Below are 19,404 nucleotides of genomic sequence, written 5' to 3' on the forward strand. Positions count from 1 at the left end.
TAAGCCCGATTTTTTTATATCTTTCCCCATGTCACACGTACGAAACCCCGCACGAATACGAACTCTATGATATATCTTTTTACTTATCAGACCACCTTATTCTGGAATTATTAAACTTTCACTTTAATATCAATTACGTAAATACGTACTCGAACGTTCGAATAACAGGTTCAACGGACACGTTGAAACTTGTGCAGGGCCTACACAATGCTTAGCTAGAATGTCGTGGCGAGGTATCCGTCGTGCTGGCCCATACTGGTATCGGTCGATTATCGCGAAAATGTCAAAGTAGTTTGCATGTGAAATTATTGTATGCTTGTTAATTCCGCGTTAAGTTTCTCAAAACGTTTTGGCTATCATTTCTTGTTCACAAATCCAATCATGTGCCGAGAAGTTAATGTATGTTGCAGAGATACGCACAAGGCAGTTGAGTTCATCCGGTTCGTAAGTGTGACGTCACTTCAGTTTAAGCCACGCCCACTGCACATACACTGCACATAGAATTACTTGCATTGATTGCCGTTTGGAACCACGGAACCGGAAGTTTCTCTCGCAGAAATATGCTTTATTTTGTAGCTTGCAAACGTGAAAATAAATTGCAATAGCATCCGGTAAAATGTCATCTTGGAATTTTGGCAACAAGGTTTTGCCCGTATACAACTGGCTTACTACTTTTCGTATTCCTGAATCTGAGAATCGGACTGTTTTTCCCCACTGCTGGAGGTAAGTCAATAACTTACAGTGCAAGCCTAATGTCTCGCTTCGGATAACGGGCGTCGGTCACTTCGCCCCATTTCCACTCCCCCCCCCATCCCCACTTCGCCCCATTTTCACTCCCCCCCCCATTCCCACTTCGCCCCATCCCCACTTCGCCCCATTCCAACTTCGCCCCATTTCCACTTTCCCCCATCCCCGTTCGCCCCATTTCCACTTCGCCCCACCGATTATTGTTCACTCTGTTCTTGAGTAACAGAGGCATAGGCCTAGATATAAAAAAATATAAACATCGACGTTTGAGTATCCAAATAACGGTGGGAGAATCCAACTTGCAAAGGTCAAAATAACGCTTCCAATTTCCCGACCGATCCAAATGTTTTGGCGAGACCATGAAATTTGTATTGGTAAGTTAGAAAAGACAAATTTAATGATTATAAGAAAGACAAATAAATAACTCATGTTGTCTTTTCTGTCTTCCCGAACACCTCAGAACAACACTTTTGTCATTTTAACGCTTGCTTTTTACGTTTTTCCAGTTACATTTGCAACATCTGAAAAGCAACTTCTGTTAATTTCACGAATTCTCCTCGTGGTTCACCGTCGCTGTGGTAAAAACATGTGCGCAAAGCGCTGGTTCCCGCCGCGCCGCACCCATGCAAGAGAATGCGTGAAGGAGTGTAGCAACCAGTCTACTCATGCCACGGTGACTGTACATGAACGTGACCTCACGCATCGAAAAAAATACCGATGTTGCAATTAAGATTTCTTCAAGTTAATTCCCTTTTCTGTGTGTGTATTTTCTGTGTTCCTGAGTTTACTTTTAGGTTGTTTTGCTCGTACTTGAACCAGCATGTTTCCACAAAATTTCCTGCTGCGGTGTATCAAACTTTATTCGATCGCCTGGACACAGCAACTGGATAAATCGACAATTATCAGAACGATGTGTACAATACTGTGTATCGCTTTGAAATAAACTTGAAGAGGGTGATAGTAAACCCAATGCTAATCCAACCATAGGTATTACTTCACCATGGACAACGAAGTCGACGTTAATCTCGTGAATGCCGTAGAGTTTTCAACATACATGTACATGTATAACTCCATGCCGTTTGTGGAACTACTTTCTCGACCATTTTCTGAAGAGGCTTGTAACACACTCGAGCACGGACGGTGCAATGTGGAAATGGGGCGAAGTGGGGAAATGGGGCGAAGCGGGGATGGAGCGAAGTGGAGATGGGGCGAAGTGACTTTAAAGCGGGATAACCCTTCAATCGTGTCCCAATTATTGTGCGTCAAAGCCATCGCTAGGAGATTTGTTTGTGCCCAGCTGACCCTGTTCAGCTTTTCCCCTTCAACAGATCATGTCAGTTGTAACTGAGTCAATACTTTGAGTATTAATACATCATCGGTTATAATGGCATACCTCAAGGGAGGAGATTTGCCATTGCTGCCGTCTCTCTGCGTGCGCATGCGACGAATGGCCTTTGCTTAATTTTAGCCCCTTCATCTTTGGATTGGGGATCATGAAAAAAGCAGTTGTTCAGTGATCGTCAACTCAAGTAGTCTAAATTTAAAACTGGCAACAAGGATTTTCTTTTAGGTAAGACTGCGATTTCCATCACCCACGGCCGCAAGAAAACGGGGGGGGGTATTTTTCTTTATTGATAATGGGTCAATTTCCCTTTTCACTGGAGCTGTTTAAATTGGATGTTACGGGTACCAGCTTTTTCGGACACAAAGCTTTTAAATAGTACCTGCGCAGGAAGTAACGCGTTGTTAGAAATGAGGTATTTACGCGCGTGCCATTCTCAAGTGGACTCAGAATTCAGACTATGCGGATTGTAAAAAGTCACGGAAATATACGGGTAGTTGTAAGGAGGGAATAAAAGTTTTACTCTGTCAATTTAAAATGGCTTTTTAACAAATTGTTACTGAACACGGTACTGTGCTGTGCCAAAGAAATTCTGAAACCCTGTAGAATAGTCCACTCTCTCTGAATAGAACATTGGGCTTAGCCTCTGGCTTATTTTGCCCACTTGGGCATACAAACGGACAAACCTCGCGACAACGATAACGCATTAATTCTAAAATCGAGGTCTTTTTAAAGGGGTTATCCTATCCCAGACCTTTCCTTGCATGAACGGTTGTTAAACAATGAGTCAAAAGTCCCTGATATGCTATTTTCTTTGGGGGAAGTTTTAGGCATTGTAGAAAAAGTAAATATAACCAAATACCTCAGTTAAAAGATAAATACATGCTGCAATAATTACTTTAAACAAAAAAGCAAGGGCAAAACTGATACCCCTTAAATTTGGCAGGCAAGAAATCCACGAATGAATATTCATATTTTTAAAGTAATTGCATTTCATATTTGTTCCTCTAAAGTCACCTTCACAATCTGCCGGTCGGCAAGTTACGTACCCCCCCTCTTGACAAGATAGAGTGAGTCATGTTTTCCTCTGTCTTGTCAGCTAAAAAAAGCGCGAACTCGAACTTGCCAGTTTTGACGGGAAACTTCATGCGACGTTGCCATGCCAACAGGTATTGTATAAATATATGTCAGAACGGCACCCACGCAAGAGTAGATGGGGGGAACTGATTAAATTTTAAGGAACCGGTCCACGGAAGGTTTTTATAGCACACAGTCACCTCGCGTACCACCACCGTTATATGCATTTAAAAGTTGCAATATTGGCAATGTAAATGCCAATGTTAATTCAATTTTTGCCCGGGCAAACTGAGCTAGCTATTCAGTATGCACGTAGACGAACATGAAAAGCGCGGAAACGAGCAGATGGGAAAAGAAGGCCCAGAAAAAAAAACGTTTAAAAAGCAAGATCGTATTACCTACATTACTGAATGTGTTTACATATCTTCTGAAGAAATGGAGTGTAGGCCCTATGGTACGGTAAACTGTCTCAAATTTCAATTTCATGAAATTAGGGTTTATGTTACCTCACCGGCACATTGTCAAGAGGGCATCACTTGCACAGGTGCTCTGAATCACAGTTGGTGTCTCAAACTACATTCCATCTCTGATAAAAAGAAAAATGACCATATCGACCGAGAATGCCACTTCCAGCGGTAAATGTATAAAACTTGTGCAGGCTTCATTTATTACAGATCATGAATTTTGTCGATTTATTGTCCGTAACGATTTCTTCCCGTCTGGCTGTGAACGCCTGTCGGTCAATAACAGTCCACTGAAAAGTGCAATCTCAACGAGCACTCTGGTTAAAATCACCTGTATTACTTGGCATGCCTGCTCACACTGGTTAAAATTACCTGTATTACTTGGCATGCCTGTTCACTCTGGTTAAAATTACCTGTATTACTTGGCATGCCTGCTCACTCTGGTTAAAATTACCTGTATTACTTGGAATGCCTGCTCACACTGGTTAAAATTACCTGTATTGCTTGGCATGCCTGTTCACTCTGGTTAAAATTACCTGTATTACTTGGCATGCCTGCTCACACTGGTTAAAATTACCTGTATTACTTGGCATGCCTGCTCACACTGGTTAAAATTACCTGTATTACTTGGCATGCCTGTTCACTCTGGTCAAAATTACCTGTATTACTTGGCGTGGCTAATCACTCTGGTTAAAATTACCTGTATTACTTGGCATGCCTGCTCACTCTGGTTAAAATTACCTGTATTACTTGGCGTGGCTAATCACACTGGTTAAAATTACCTGTATTACTTGGCATGCCTGCTCACTCTGGTTAAAGTTACCTGTATTGCTTGGCATGCCTGCTCACTCTGGTTAAAATTACCTGTATTACTTGGCGTGGCTAATCACTCTGGTACGGTAACCTGTATTGCTTGGCATGCCTGCTCACTCTGGTTAAAATTACCTGTATTACTTGGCGTGGCTAATCACTCTGGATAAAATTACCTGTATTACTTGGCATGCCTGCTCACTCTGGTTAAAGTTACCTGTATTGCTTGGCATGCCTGCTCACTCTGGTTAAAGTTACCTGTGTTGGTTGGCATGCCTGCTAACAGGATTTTTTCCGGGGGTGCAGCATTCACATCGTAACTGACCACGGAAACATTGGATGATGCAACCTTCTATAAGAGCAATTGCTGTGCCAGGTTTCATGCAACATTCTTAGACAAAACGGTACGACAGAGAGCAACTTTTAGGCTTCGTTTAGGTCTCAGGGATCATTTGAGGTACAAGCTATATGATACCCCATCCCAACGATTTATATAAAGAAGTAGCGACGATTGCATGGCGACGAACTGCAAGATTAAAACTCTCAATTTCTACTCTTCCGCGGCTATTACCGTTTCTGTGGCGTATAGTTTCACCACAAGCACTCACACAGGACATGAATGTATTGATTTTATCTCATGATTTATGCACCGCAGAAAGCAAGGCAAGTCTCCAAAACATGTTTCGGGTGTCACACGCTGCATGCAGAATGAGCTGTGGCACGCGTTCTTTCATTTCAACGACATATTGGGCTGTATTTTGCGCGCCAATTATCGTGCCGGCCGGAGAGGTTCTTTGCATGCAGGTGTTATTTGCACGTTCCTATAACAATGGTGTTGAAGACTAATGGTTTCCTGTTGGCCGAGGTTCACTCCGTATAAAGTCTGAAGTCCGTAGCTTTGCCCTCATCAGGTTTCATCCTTAAACAAATCTTGAGTGAGCGCCAGTGTATGAGCAAAACCTTGAAATTATGGTAAAAACGAGGGAAAGGCATCGTGATCACAGCTACAATACAAAGACCGCTTCCCGCCAAACACTGGAGAAACGTATCAGGCGCTAAACTGTATCAAGTCCTTACTGCAACACCACTTTACGTCGTATGCCCGGCCAAAGCATGGATGGATGGATTCTAGCAAACAGAATATTGGTAGTATGTGGAGTCTGCATCACCATCATCTGCAAAAACCAGATTCCGTCTTGGTAGCGTGGTCTACTTCCCCATAGCCTAGGATATTGCTTTCCAGTGTGATCGATGTTGTTGGATATGATTGTTGACAAAGCTGTTTCCGGTCAAGATGGGAGTTGTTCCCTGGGTTGTAATCTGTTGCGTGCGTAAAGCGTAACACGTGTCCTAAATTTTCAAAGAAAATGCAAAATAATTGATGTGTTTTGCAGACGCAGTCAGCCATGCTTGTAGAGCCAATTCTTCGGCGAAGGGGAGGGGGCGGAAGAACCTTTGCACGTGACGTCACCATTTATATTATTCATTAAATTTTTGAAAAATTAAATGCAGAATTGCGATTCCAGTTCATGCCTTTCTTTGCATTTTTTTCATTTTTCTGGGGAGGGGGACTAAATACAAGATGCCACATCGTCCCCCGCAGAACCGCGCTTTGGGGTAGTCATTCATACCCAGTTACCCACCCCTCATTGGAACCTACTTTATGGAGGAAGGTTAATTTCTATCAAATTCAATATCTGGAGGAACAGGTTATTTAACGAGCGAAAATCCACCTACTCTACGCGTGCAAGTGAGGCTGGGCAACAGAATTTGGTCTCCTATTTCTTTCTTTCCGGGAAGAAACAAGACAAACAGCTATTTAAGTTCAACACGAACGGGCACAGTGGAATAATCAAACAAAACTGTACACGCGTGTAGATTGCTGCTAAAAGGGAAATAAATCGCTATGTTAATGGCAAAAGCAAAAGTCTAATATGAACAAAGATGGAGTGAACAAGAAGAGAAAGCAACGGCAGTGTTAAGAACGGTATAAAAGTAGTGAGGTTAAAATTTCCGTAAGCAGGTGGAGTGTCTCTCACATGGGCGTATCTTATTTTAGGTGTTTTGTGTCCATTGACACTTGCACATTTTTAGTCATACTTCAGCGGTAGCGCCATGCCAAAAAATCTCTTCTGTGAGTGTGTACGGCTCTGAAAAGAACCGGACGGTATTTTCTGCACATTTCGCGCGCATAATCTGGAATTGCGCAACTCGTAGTTTGCCAAAAGTTGTACACCTTTGTGAGTGCGACAACTGTTGCTAACACATGTATACTGCAGTGTTGGCGGTTGCTTACCAATTGGCGGTTGATAACATCAGCCTGCCTGTCATCCATCAAGACTCTAGTTTTCTTGCTGCGACTGCTTGATGCAGTGTGCACCAATTGAACTGATGGCCTCTGTCACAGTATTACATTGGGATGTTTCGCTTCATTGCAGACAAACTGAACAGAATATTTCTGACGCCAACAGCGCGCAGAGTATGTCGGTCTATTTGCATTGCCGGTGTAGGCAATTACAAATATTCTGACGACAACGAGGAAACGGGCTTTTCCCCCCCTTTTTTCATTTCCATTACTCGCCGCGGGGAATGGAAATAACTAACACTTGCTCACTGGATAAACAGAGTTGATCAATGCCAGCATATTTTGCCAACCTCTGTGGGGGTAATAAAATAGGATTGCTTGTCGCTTAATTGGGTGTACAGAATAAACAAAAGCTGTCGTATTAGGTCACGGCAATCCAGTTCCGCGGCTACGAGGGATCGACAGGTCTTCTGCTTTCACGTCTCACATTTCTAAGCAATGAAAAACAAGGAAGGAGATATTGAGGATGGAAGTTACTGTAAGGTCAGTTTAGAATAAGTGAAACTACTGAAATTGATTTCAGGGTTCTCGCTGCAGTCTTGTCCCTACACAGTTGGTAATGTGGTGAAAGTGTAGGCTCTATTCCAGCCACTGGGAATGGGAGAACAGATGCCATTGTGGTAATTGTAAAACGTCAAACCACTATTTATGACGAACGCTATGCCACTGCATGTACATGTATACAGTGCCAGACATTCACCACGGACAGCATCGTTTGTGACGAGACGCGTTTGCTGTCATTTTGCTTTGTTTAAGATTAGTATGCCCAACGGCACGCGTTCTCTTTATGGCTATTTCCATTCGAGTGCGTGATGCCTTGTAAGTTGCTTTCGCCGAGGTACCACAGAAATCTTACCAAACCACTTTTACAGAAAGCCGTCCCAAGCTTGAAATGACAGTGTATAGACAGTAGATAGTGTCGTTATCCTATGTTAAACAATAAAACCTGAAAGCCGGATGTTGCAGTAAACAAGTTATATGATTAAGGCAACTGTAGGCGGACATTTAATGGTTTTCATCATTGCCAACCAGCATGTCAGCTAAAATACCCTTTTATTCCTACCTTCCCTCCGACAAAATCTTTGATTTTTGGTGCCAACGGGTAATATTCAAAGGTCAGGTTTTGAACAACAAAAGCTCGTTACTTTACATGTACCCGCAATATAGCTATAATTTTCATTAATTCCTCCCTGCAACGTTCAAGCTAATTCTCTGCCTTAATGCCGATATGCCAATAACCGCCTGAAGGCATTGCTAATTAGTGTACTTCCACGAGGCGAGAGGCTTAGCACGTTTGCAATTATGTAGTAATCACGAGGAGAAAATGCCACTGTAACTTCTTCCTTATTCTGACAGCGACTGCTTGTCAAATTACACCGATATTTACAACGCAAACGATAATTGCACGTCGGTTTTTTTTCCCTTGGGGATTTCTGCTTATATACCGGTATATTGACAGCTCGCTCTGACTTTTTCTTGAACAATTATACGGCAACTATCAGAAAAATACTCTAATTGATTTTGAGCCTAGGAAGGGAAAGCTAATTTTTTTTACGTGAGATACCCACCTCGCCAAGACAGTTTGCACAACGACAAAAACTACTGTCATTTTTCACAACATGAGAAAATGAGTGTTTCATGCGCGAATGTCCGTTGCTCAGGAGTCGATGAGATTTGACTTTGCATAGGAAGGCAATAGCGTTAAGAAAACATGACAGTCGTGCTACCGCAGCCTTTTTTGAAATCTACGGGGTTATTCGGAGGGAGACGTAATCAGTGTGCGCACTTTTTTGGCAGTTCAAAGTAAAACAATCCCCTTAAAGCCAACCTCGACTTGCTCCACTCATTTTGTTTTAAGATATAGCGTAACACGTTAATGTATAACTCGTGTCCGGCGTAAACACATATTTGCCGTATTAATCAGCCCGTTGGCCTACCCATAGCCAAAGTATTAGAAAAAAAATGAAGGAAAAAGAAAAACCCACAGCAAATAATAACACGGCTTGCTCGTGAATGAGAACAGAAAGGGAAATGTGGCAGACACAGGGTTCGTTATCGACCACTCTTGGGAAGAGTGAGGGGTAATGTTGGTCACCGTGGTAATTCAAAATGGTCGAAATGAGCTACTCTGACAAGGACCTCCTCAAAAATCATCTCTGACAAAAGCCAGGTCATTACTTCACGCTTTTACCAGCCAGTCCCTTAAACCAGGACTGTGTTTCAGTAGGGATCTGCATCCCTGTAAATTATGGTTTGGATTGACAACAGAGCTCATTGTAAGGGTACTTTTATAATGAGCAATGTTTTGTACCCAAACCCTGAGCTCATTTTTGTAAAGCAGGCAGCAGCAGAATTTCCCTTCCACAGAGGAACTTCGACAGAAGAACACAGTCACAGCTGTAATAAGCATTTCAGGTTGTGATCATTTTTTTCAGGTTAAAATTAACTTTAATGGCATCGTGCACCGATCCCTGATGGTCGCACCACGCTGCCAAGTTGACAAGTGTACTTTCTCTCTTTTTCAGACCTGAAGGTATTTAGATAGCTTGCATTACTCTGCCAAATTGAAGTGTCTTGAAGTGAAAAAATGAAAATAACGAATTCACGAATTCGAATCTTTCGTGCCGCATAAAAGCGACCACGTCATGTTGTTGAAGCCTTCAAGGCATTAATTACTGAAGCGAGAATATTTGCAAAAGTCATAAGCATGGTATGGAGAAGGGACAAACCTGCCGGAGAACTTCATTACGTGGACATTAGTTTCCAAATAAGTCTCGATTTCTTCACAACAAAAGTTTACGAAATCTACAAATAATATCAGACCCCCCATTTTAAACTCTTATTTCGATGTAAAACTCGTATTTGGGACTCCTAGTATGGGCCCAGATTCACACGAGTGGATAAATGGTGAGAGTTCTAGTTGAAATCCATCGTGCAAAGTTTTCTTTACAATTCATCCATTTTTTCTGATGGCTTTGGGACTCATTTTGTCGCCACTTCCTCTGGGTTAACCATTCAAAACGAATTTTTAAGGAATTATTGTTTGTAGAGGTCACCTGTGCCCAGATCTTCTACGACAAAATGCAACAAATAATGTAACTATAGCGGAATGTTCAGTTATGGAGGCATAGTCAGTACTCCTACACAGCCTTCACTGACATACAGGCAGAGGTTAAAACAATACAAACTGTATTGCATATCGAGTGTAAACCTGGGTTACCACACACAGTGCGCCTATAGAATGTTAACTGGCGCTCACACATCCTAGCAAAATAAATAGAGAAACGGCACTGACACACCGTGCTCCCAGACATCTAAGCCTGACCGGCGGTGCACCTGCCGGCCGATGTAGGCGCGAGGGTTGATCAAATCTGACAACGCCGTAATGCCCGCTTGTTGGACGTACTCTAAGGATCGCACTAACTCGGACGAGTGAATCCCTCCTAATGGCCGGCGTTCGGTCTTTCGACATTTGCGATGTTGCTTCTCTACGGCAGGTCTCTGCCACTACATTCGCAAAAAGCAATTAAAGCACGTTATCTGAGAACACCCGGGCCCTGTTTCTGTTGTACTTTCTAGCGATGTGGCGGTTGACTTCAATCGCACGAGCACGGCTTGCCAAAATATCGCTGCCCTGCACGGTGCACTTGAAGTGCACGAGGTATACATGTAGTGACTTGAAATGCAGACGGCTTTTTACCATCTCGATAAGGCCCGTTCGGTCTGCAGTACATCTGAGGGTGTTTTTATAAACTCCAAGGAAATATAGTCCCGATAACAGACGGAGCATTCTTAATCTATTCAGACATGCATATGTGGCTTAAAATTGTAAGCTGTATTTTACAAAATGGACTCTTACGGTAATTGACATTGACCTCGTGTCTAATGCGTTGCAACCAGAGTCTCCACCGTAGACCATGGCAAATAGATTGCTCCTTGCTGACTAGCCATTATTTGTGTGTCTCGTTCGCTTGGGTGATATTGTTTTTTCATCCTGTAGTCCATGCCTACTGAAAGTGCCTTAGGACAGTCTTTACGGCTGAATCCATCCTCTCTCAAGAAATGTTCCATTTAGCTTGAAAACGAAAGGATAGTGGTATTTCCATGTGTTTGGTACGCATGACTAGGGGCGTAGCGACTACATGGGGTGTGTGTGGGGAGAGCTGCTTAACCCCCCCCCATGATTAATTCCAGTCGGCCAATGAGGCTTTGGAAGGTAAATGAATCCCAAATTGGTAGATAAATGATATACGTTGGCCGCTGGCACTTCCCCCCCCCTGAGACATGGAATGCAGCGTACCACGGATTTCCGTTTTACACAAAAAGAGGTTTGCAAACAAGTTACCAGTCGGCAAATTTTCCAAATGCATTCGTCTGTTGTGATCACTGACGATTACTTGGCAGTGAAGCTGTCACTCGAATGCATATTAGCTCCAGTTTGGTGGAATTCTCAGTGTTAAACGAGAAAGTGATTTTAAAAATGCAAGCCCGTAGTGGATCAAGCTGCGTGCATGGTTGTCGATCAACTCGCCCAATTTTTCATAAAAGCTGAAAATCAACATTCCCAAGTACACAAATTCACCAGATTAAGCCATTTCAAGCCAGAATTCAAAGAGTTTTGTCAACATAGTTGGTTCGAGTCTATGGGTTCGAGTCTATGGGGATACCCGATCAAAATAATGAATCGGCAATAGCTAAATGCCATCGAGGTTTTGACTGGATGCGCTCACAATTTTGCCGTATGACAAGAACACGGCAACATCGGACTTGGCACCAGATCAAATATTTTGTGGATCAACACCTTACAAGAGAAAGTCTCAGCGCCTGCTTCTCTGTCTGTATCGTGTACAATCAGTACCACCCTTCCCCGTGAGTATCTCTCACCATCCTTTATTTCCCGTGAGAGGCGTCTTTCGCACCGTTATTGTTTATACCTAATACATCCGAGCCGGATCCTCACGCAATCTATTTGTCACTCCTTAAGACCCGCAATGAAATTTGTGGGTCAGTCCTTGGCGTCTTCCACTGGATGTCGTCCTCTCCGCCCATGGCTTCTTCAGCCTCCGTATTGAAGCTGCCTTTGAATAGACTTGCCTCTTGTCACTAATTCCACTTTGCCATTTACGTGGTGGCCGCCCCATTCTCGTTTTCTCGTCACATTGCCCGAGGCCACCACTGTAAAACATTCAATATAGTTTTTCCATTCTGGTGCAGCCTCACTGGAGTTCCTACAGCCCCAATTTTGCATCTTTCCATCGATAAATATTCAAAAACTCAAAGGAAATCTGAATAGATGGTTCTCACTTTAACGTTTTTTTTCTTTTCCCCTGTCACAGCCCACACAATGGGTGGCGTTCATTCCTTTACGTGCTTGGAGGGGACCAAATAAAACGACTGTAAAGTTACCTGAAGCAGCCCGTGGATTTTCCCCCCAAATAACACATTGTTCAATTTATGTGTGATTTTTTCTTTACATCGGTCCTGCTTATGAAAAAAGGTGGTAGGTTTATTGTGAAGAGACAGCGCGCAAAAGTTCTCTCCAAGGGTTTACCGTGTCGATCTGCAGTTCACTACACAGAATGCACGACTATAAAATAATGAGTTTATAGCTTGAAAAAAGTACAAAACTGATCGCTGTCAGCGTGGTGGTTACACCTTTTGGTTTATCAGTTTTCCATGCGTTTCCTCATTGCATTCCCGGGCTTAATTTCATGGCACTGCTTGACAGTTAGCAGAAAAGTCGTGCTTACTGCAGCAAGTGAAACCGTAACTACTATTTCATGGCGATGTTCAGCGTGGCTGTGCCAACTGTAAGTTGTGCGTCAGTTGAGCAATTTTTTTTTCGTCCGAAGTAAGCGTGCCTTTGCTGTGCTACTGACATGCGTGAAATACACAAGGCCTCGTTTGGCGTGCCCTGCTCATATAAGTCGATGGGTGATAAACCGTTAAGCGATTTCTATGTTGAATTATGTAGGCCTATGGTATAGTCCATCATGCAGACAAGCTGTCCACAAAAGGGGCTGTCGCCGGGGAGTGTTCGATAAAAGAGGAAACCTATGCTTCCTTGTGTTGAAATACAGTGTTGAAAAATCGTTTCCATTACACATTTCTTCAACCGTGTCTACCGTACTAGAACTCACTGCACGTAGCTTAAAGAGCACCTCTCAGGAAAATTTGTTTTCTCTGACGGATTTATCAGTTCAAATAAATATGGCAGCATCCAAATCGAACGCAGTGTCATTTGTCTTCAGAGCTCAACTTTAACAAGCTAAGAAGGGCTCTTTGTCTTTTCAAGCCATGATGCGAATTCTGAATGTAGATTGCGTCATTTGGAGACAACAGAGATAACGAGGGGAACCCTTGCCCTATGTTCGTTGTGGATAAACTCTTGTGCATGCCAAACAATGGTTACATGCTTGCATATTTAGTTGAACAGATAAAATCAGAGAAAATCAGAGGTGCTCTTTAATTTCGGGAATTTCATCGTTTTAAATGAAGTGATCCAAATGCACAAAGCGTGTAAGTTGTCGTTTTTTAAATAGGCCTTGCATGGGTACACGTAGAGGTTTTTTTCTTCTAATCCAAAGGTGATAAACCACCACCGCTTCTCATGTAACCGTACAAAGCATGACCGCCCTCGCCAACTGCACTCTATTCATTTCTGGCTGTCTTCATGTTTGTGGCAAATAACCGTAAGAGGTCCACCCAGAGAAGACGTAGTCATGCAAGTCGTATCGAAGTTGTACAAACACGCTCAGCGGACTCCTGTCAAAATAGAGGCAGCGAAAAACTCCCCGCACAGGCGGAACAGGTAGCATTTGTTGTCCCAGTTGTTCAAGTAGCGAGGCTTTCCGAGCCCCTGAGAAGGGATTTCTTGCTACACGATGCCAGAAGCCAACAAGCTTTTTTTTCCCTTAAATTCCGACAAGTCTGAATTTTTAATTGGGTTTCGCGGATGATCTCTGGCTTCAAGGAGCTTGGGCTGCAACCTTTGAGCTTTAGCAGTCGACCAAAGCACCGAGGAAAAGGTCAAAGTGGGATGCTCAAGGAGCAGACGAGAGTGTAAGACGTACAATTTCAGAGCACAGTGCTTTCCATCCCGATGACAGGTCTCATCCAAGGTTATCCTTGGCAGAATTTGATGGCCATCGATTTCTGTGATGATTCAAAAACTGCAGGACTTTCTTTGAGCTGAGCCCATCTGTATGTAGCTGTTGTTAAATATTGTTGGTTTGTAATCCAACTGTGATTTAGTAATTTCATTCGAGCATTATCAGGGGGGAGGGACAAACCACTTTCTTCTAGGGGTAAATTAAATTTCCCAGGAGGGGAGCAAATAGCACTCAAAGTGATAAAACGTTAACGGCTGGCGGGATCAATTTTGACGTTTTTCAAGCAAATACGCGATTTCCATTCCAATTCTCTTCATTTCTCTTGTTTCCTTTTTTTTCATATTGGTATTGTACAGGGGCAAGCACCCCACTTGGCCCCGCCCAAGACACTCATGCATCAAACCACTGATAACTTCTGGACTTACTCGGGAGACGATTTGCGGCTCGTTTGCACTCATTGCTCGCTGATCGCGAGGTCTTGAATCTACTTTAAAAGCCCCGTGTGGTATAATATTGAGTATCGTCTTTTTTAGGGGGAGATGTGTGCTTTGTATTACTGTGCTCTGGTGGTAGGCCTACATGTTAAATTGGAGTCAAAAGACATAGAATACACAATGGATCTAGTGTCGACGATACGACTTGTATAAATAAGGATGCCTTACTTATACAAGACATGTTACCTTGCCTCTAAAACGTAATACGTGCGATTCACATCTCAAAGTGCGAAATCTCTCCACCCTTTCCACACTGGGAAGACAGATTTCGCGCACTGTGATTGGTCAACACCGTGCAAACTCTTGGAGGCGCACTATTGTGAAACGCCCGTATTATACTGTACGACCCTGCGGTGCATGGTGTTTACACCCGTTATTGGCCCATGGGCACTTTCAACTGCACATCCCACGTGCACTTGCGGCAAATCTCACGGCGACTTCAGGCAAATTACAAAATTTGTTACTGAAATCAGTACCTTAGGCGTACATTAGACTGCGCCTTGCGGATAATTTACAGAATTAGATTACTAGCAAATGTCATTCCTTATTTTTCTACGTGTATTTTTCCCTCATTCTTTTCATTCTCTATTTCCTTACCTTTCCTTCTCCCAGGATTGCTTTGACTCACATTTTAGTCACAAGGCAATACCTAGCCCCTCTGACCCGCTCTGACGTCTTGTATCAACTCGTTAACCGAGATTCACTTCAAACATTGTTATCGAACACTCGTCTCGGTAAACCAACGCTCCATCGAAGAGCAGAAGGGTAATTATAATGCAGCAAAGTCCCCAACGGGGGACGGCCGTTGTGATGAGTCGTGCCTCAGTCCAATCCCTTGCAAAAACACACTCAACTCGCGCTGATAGACAGAATCATAAAAGCACCGTTCGAGAACTTCGTGCAGGACGACCGGTCCGCACAGTAAACCCATAGCCTGAGCCGGCCTTCATACCCAAAGAATTCGAATTCACAGAAAAGGGCCAGAAAAGATTTGAATCTATCACGCCAAACCCCGGTTTCCCCCTTGTCGTGAGCAAGGGATACAATTTTCACCTACCTAGCTCAAGGTTGGGATGCGGTTGAGACCAGGATGAGGCTGTAACAAAATGCCGTCCCAAATCGTCTCAATGTAGGCGGTAATAATAGCTCCTTCGTGCTTCTTTCATTGCTACTGTGCGAAACGTGAGCGGCTAAGTTGCGCTTCGTGATTGAGGCTTTTGCAGAAATATTTTTGGACTTGCTTGATCCAAAGACAAACTGACAAGTGGCAATGGGATTACGCCTCCCGTATTGAGTTGGGTTTGAGGCGAGGGTTGATTTAATTTACCGTCATACTTTTGCAGCAGAAATACTAAAACTACATGAGAACGGTGTACTTTCTTCTTACCAACTCAAGACATCACGAGGTACAACGAAAGAAATTTTTGGAGGCTAACATTAATGGTCCCTTGAAACCCAAGAAGTTTAATTTCACATATGCACGCCAAGTCTCCTTTCCAGCCGTCATATATTTTCCCTAATGCGTTTTCCGATTTGCCCACTGCGAGTGCAAAGTACATTTGTAAAAAAAAAGAAAAAAAAACGACAAAAAAATAATAAAACCACCTGCTGTGAGGCAGTTTTAAAGGCGGGCACGAATCGACACAATATGCAGTGACTTTTTCTAATATACTTGTACTTTTGCTCATTTACCACATAATCCAATTAAGCCTCAATGTTTAGGTCGGCAAACGTTTTTCGCGGAGTCAGTGACCACATTTGTGGCCGAAAATATAATTAGAGGGTAGAACGACAAGAGTCGCGCGTAATCTCCACTGAAAAGCTGTCTGAATTTGTGTGTAAAAACGGGCTTTTTTTCACAAGAGAACTTTTCGCTCGATGGACAAGAGCCCCAAATACTCTCTGCGGCGTGACACGTTTTACTCGACCGCGTGGGACACCAGGTGCCACCTACGTATGGCGGTGAAAAAAAATCCAACAAGATCCATCATCGTCCCGTATAGGGCAGAAATAACACGGCGACAAGTCATGTCCTCCGGGTACTACTTATGCGATCGGCAGCGGGTACAATAAACCAAACAAGAAGTGGCTGAAGTTCCTCCGAAAAATGTCAGCATGGCATCTGTGCACATATGGCTCTAAATTCATACATTGTTTTTTTTCTTTTCTTGGGGGGGGGTTGAAACATATATAGGCCTGTATTAATTTAGTTATGCAAGTTCTACGATCACATAGGTTATTTCTAGTCGTTTTTTTTTTACTTGACGTCACCTCAGCCCAATATTCTGCTTTAAGAAACAAACTCATGAGCCCCGCGACACCTCGATAACCCGATACTTAGCGCATCCTTGGAGCGACGTTCATCCGTCAAATTTAGGAGTTATCCGGCTCCAGACACGGTCAGACATGAAAGATTGAGGATAAAAGATGGTCGTAGTAGAGATTTGTATGGAGCAGGCAGTCAGTTTCGCAGACTTAACTGAAAAGGCCAATGTTACACTCTCTTTGGGCAATCTCTTTCTAGTGATTTTGCCACACAACACAAGTTGCAACAATCATAGAGCATGGAAACAGATGAAACATTTCCACATCACCCAAATACCTCGAGGCAAAAAAAGCCATACTGTAATCAATCGAGGCCGGCAAATCGCGACAAGCACTCACAGCCTAAAAGCTGTGCACAAAATCGACGTGGTCGATATTTTTGTATGGGCAACAGTTCACTTGACCCGGCAATGCGATCCATCATAAAAAGTCTTGCTTTCATTCGCAACGATTTGACCGAAATCAGCGGAAGGGGAAAAAAACACGTGAACATCGAGATCCACTGGCATTTTGATGTCCAGGTGTTACACGAGTTACCCGTTCGATTCAGACTCGGTCCAATCTTTTACTCACAGGTGAAGGACGAAAATAACTTCATGATAACTCACTGTTTTGAAATGTCGTATGTCACCAGTGCTGCGGTTAACATTTCATTCGCATCGTCCAGTGAGCCGAATATCGATGTGTTCCACAAAACATAATTATGTTGGCACGTGCATTACCCGCACAACGCGTAAGGTTACTTGGGTCTTTCACAAGACAACCATCTGCGGCGGGGGAAATTCAAAACCGGTAATCGTGCCTTGCGCTGGACGGCATCTTTGTTCATGAAACTGCCGTCTGCAAGCGGATAGCCGGTTTTTTGTTGAAGTTTAAAGCCAACAAAGAGAGGCCGAGAGTTGTGCCATGATATGTGTGGCTCGTATTTACCGGAAGCAGGTCGACCGTAAACATATGCTATTATGCAGACACGTGCATTGCAACAGAACACATAATAAACAATGTTAATGATTACGCTGTCTTTTGGTGGTATTTGATTCTATAAAGTACAGATTCCATAAAGTAAAGTAAACATTCAGTCCTGTTAGTTTGGGGAGTGCATATACTACTAGGTGTTTTGATGAATTAACCTGTTCCAGAACTGCATGTCATTCGACTTGAAATGGTAGCTCTCTCAACAGCTTTGTACACAGGATAAAAAAGCCTTTGTCCTTCAATCTGCAAATGCAGTCCCAGGCTGATAGGGTTACCGTAATATTAACTGGGGGAATGAGGTTGTGTCGCTATCTCCTCCAAGAGGTCCTAACCCGTGATTAAGGCACGCGCAGGTTTCCTTACAACAAGAATGAGTGAGATTTGATCGGATCAGAAATACGAGACCTTTTTCATTTCCTCGCGTGCCGATCTCCAAACTTTCGTTTTCACTGCGGCAATAATCCGGTGAGTTGGATTTGTGTGTGTGTATGCTGTCGTCCACAGAGAACCGTTTCTGCCGAACGCAGTTTCCTGACGTGCACGTTTCTTTGTCGGGCGTTCCCGTATATACAACAAAATCGGCGCACTCTCTCCCTTGTTTGTTCGCGAAACCGTACTGTCTGCGGGTGAGCAGACGCTTGCTGCGTGCAATCGTGCCCCATAGGCAGTCCTGAATCGATCGCCGTAATTACATTGTCGTGACATTCGAAGTGGGAAACCACTTGTGTGGAGACTTTTCTTTTTGCTCGTAAGCTAAAGTGAACGATGCTGCGAGAAGTTGATGAAAAGTAGCATGGGAAATCTGTTTACGTGCAGTACCGTATATTTCGTTTCGTGTGTAGGCAATGGCACCAGTTTGATGAAGATCAAAAGTTGCAAAAGCAGGAACGTCGTGTACAGAAAAAAACGTGCACAAAGTGCATGGGTTTTACTCAGAACACAAACTATAACAAGCAGTATGGTGTAATGGGGAAAAGCGTTGGGAAGTGTTCAGAGGTATTAAATTAACACTTTACGGGGGACGGGCGCACGCGCGACTTCTGCCAAAACTCTGTATTTTTCCACGTACTTGAAATCTAACACGTACGTACGTACGTGAAATGATCACGTACGTACACGAATGTGAAAGTTTTCACGTACGCACGTGGAAATTTTCCCGTACAAACTTTCACGCACGGAGGCCTACGTGAACCGATTTTTATTTGTTGAAGAGCTGATGCATTTCCGTAGTGGAAGGAGTCCTGTTAAAATTGGGCAGAATACGCGCTGAAGTGCGGTGCGGGGAAGGGATTACCGGTATCCATCTAGACCATGCAGCACATAGTACTTGCCTAAACAACGAAACAACCACCGAACTTTCATGACTAGCTTTAGGCCTGACTTGTGGGAGTCACCCGACCCCACCAGGTACAGGTGCAGCCATGGGGGAGATTAAAGTTCAGTCTTCAGTCAATCTGACTTTGAGGTTTTTAATTATGAATTTTGCCCTTACATCCAAAGCACTGTGTACTCAACGTTTCCGAGAGCTCCCGAAACAAAGGGCAAAGGGCAAAACTCATGATGAATATTTCACACCATTCTCCTTGACGCACATCTTTCCCAGCCTGAAAAAGCTGCAGTCTCAAATACATGCAAAGGATTGATGTGAGACGATCCATTCCATGCCTCAGTCGGTCGACCAGGGGAAGTTAGA

The 19,404-nt window shown here is 43.4% G+C and overlaps 1 protein-coding gene across 5 annotated transcripts in view; it reads right to left on the minus strand.

Moving 5' to 3' along the window:
* Positions 1-19,404, minus strand: part of LOC110989444 (mesotocin receptor-like) — a 56,728-nt gene that overhangs the window by 7,964 nt on the left and 29,360 nt on the right. The window contains exon 3 of one of the 5 annotated variants that reach the window (XM_087137009.1): positions 3,678-3,752. The exons of 3 other annotated variants lie outside the window; for them this stretch is intronic. The gene's annotated coding sequence lies outside the window, so the exon portion shown is untranslated. Of the gene's footprint in view, positions 1-3,677; positions 3,753-6,736; positions 7,014-19,404 lie in introns of those variants that run through there. One more of the 5 variants, XM_022253829.2, reaches the window with a different exon arrangement.

This window comes from Acanthaster planci, linkage group LG05, assembly GCF_054643075.1.
Source record: "Acanthaster planci isolate LZ-2023a linkage group LG05, COTS_SCS, whole genome shotgun sequence".
NCBI lineage: Eukaryota > Metazoa > Echinodermata > Asteroidea > Valvatida > Acanthasteridae > Acanthaster > Acanthaster planci.